This window comes from Phalaenopsis equestris, unplaced genomic scaffold (genome assembly GCF_001263595.1).
Source record: "Phalaenopsis equestris unplaced genomic scaffold, ASM126359v1 Scaffold000002, whole genome shotgun sequence".
NCBI lineage: Eukaryota > Viridiplantae > Streptophyta > Magnoliopsida > Asparagales > Orchidaceae > Phalaenopsis > Phalaenopsis equestris.
In genome coordinates, this window is record NW_018164444.1 from 60477071 (window position 1) to 60478870 (window position 1800).

The 1800-nt window shown below is 31.5% G+C and overlaps 1 non-coding gene and 1 pseudogene across 1 annotated transcript; both read right to left on the minus strand.

Moving 5' to 3' along the window:
* Window positions 1-1800, minus strand: part of LOC110019359 — a 57730-nt pseudogene that overhangs the window by 7665 nt on the left and 48265 nt on the right.
* TRNAN-GUU lies at window positions 1564-1634 on the minus strand. Its single transcript has one exon. It is a non-coding gene; the product is annotated as a tRNA-Asn (tRNA).

Consider the following 1800-nt stretch of genomic DNA (forward strand, 5'->3'; position numbering starts at 1 on the left):
CGTTATTAATGATTGGCCTTTAGTAGCCCGAATATGTAAAAACATTACAAATTTTGAAAAGAGATAATATTATTGGTTTATAATAGAGTGGGTATTACAAATTTTTTACAAATTAAAGTATTCTTCAAATAGACTATTAAGTAATTTTACTTTATAACTGTTTCTCTATCTATATTAAACCTTTAAAAATTTCTAGCCCAGTGCAAGTATCGCACTTACTTCTACCGATTACAAAACGGTTGCATTACTTTTATGCTAACAGGGCTTTAATATAATTATTTTTGTTTGTTTTTGTTTCAAATATGTAAACTATATGTGTCCACCACATTGCTGACAATATTATTTTTTGCATTTATTGTTCTTGTAATCAAGATAAGAATTTTTCTAGTGAGATAGATTCAATTACAATAGGCATAGAGCTGTGCAGTATACCACAGATTTCTGAACATTGTCCAAAGAAAGATCCTTCTCTGTTAACTAAAACTGAAATTTGGTTTAGTCTACCAGGATAAGCATCACATTTAATACCTAAAGCCGGACAAGCATAAGAATGTATAACATCACCAGAAGAAATGATAAATCTTACATGAGTTAATTCTGGTAAAATTACTCTGTTATCTACCTCTAACATTCTTAAAGCCCCATCTTCTAAGTCTGATTCAGGTACTAAGTAAGAATCAAATTCCAGTTCTTCGTTGTCGTCGCTAATAAAGTCAGGGTACTGGTAACTTCAGTATCACTGGTGTCCTTCTACAAATACTGTTAAAGAAGGATCGGTTACTTCATCCATTAAATACAATAGTTTAAAGGATGGGAATGCGATTAAGATTAAAATTAAAGCCGGAGTGATTGTTCAAATCAGTTCGATTAGTGTTCCGTGGTTAAGGTATTTGTTACTTATCGGAGATTTGTTATAAACATAATTTCTGATGATAGAAACTAATATTCATGCAACTCCGAAAAGAATGATCACTAAATAGAACATAATGTTGTCGTGTAATTCCACGAGTGCTTCCATTTGTGGACTTGCACTGTCTTGAAAGTACAATCCTCACGGTCTAGGGGCATCAAGAGTGATAAATAAATTGTTTAAAAAAGTCATGGTTTTATCGATAGTATAAATACCTATAATTTTATATGGAAAGTAGCCTATAATAGAAAGTTCTACGGAGGTATACAGTTAAATAAACAATAAGGCCAAAGTGATTTGAACACTTATCTGAGCTATCATGAGCAGCTTGCTCTACCAATTAAGCTATGGCCTTTTATTCTCCGTCTTAGATTTAAACTAAGATTACAAATTTAGGAAATTTTTGTTCTACCATTGAACTTACAGAGAAGTAATATAAATTTTATACTTAGGGATGCAAGGGAATCGAACCCAAAATTTTCGATCTGCAATCAAAATGCAAAACCATTTACATACATCCCTTTAAAAATACAATTAAGACGTGTATAAGATTTGAACTTATATAATATGTGTCCGTAGCACAAGACTTTACCAATTAAGCTAACACGCCCTAGTAATTATATAGTTAATTATCTCAATAAAACAAATTACTAAGCCCTTAACATGAATCGAACATATATCAAAATATTAACAGTATTTCGCTCTACCATTGAGCTATAAAGGCTAATTTCAATATCATCTTCTATAGGAAGAAAAGGAATCGAACCTTCGACAGTCTAAACTATTGAGTTTACAGCTCAACCCATCATACCAACAAATGGAACCTTCCTTTTTATTTTGGTGTTGTATTGTTAATGTTTATTAATCCCGTGCAATTTCCACTGCACGAA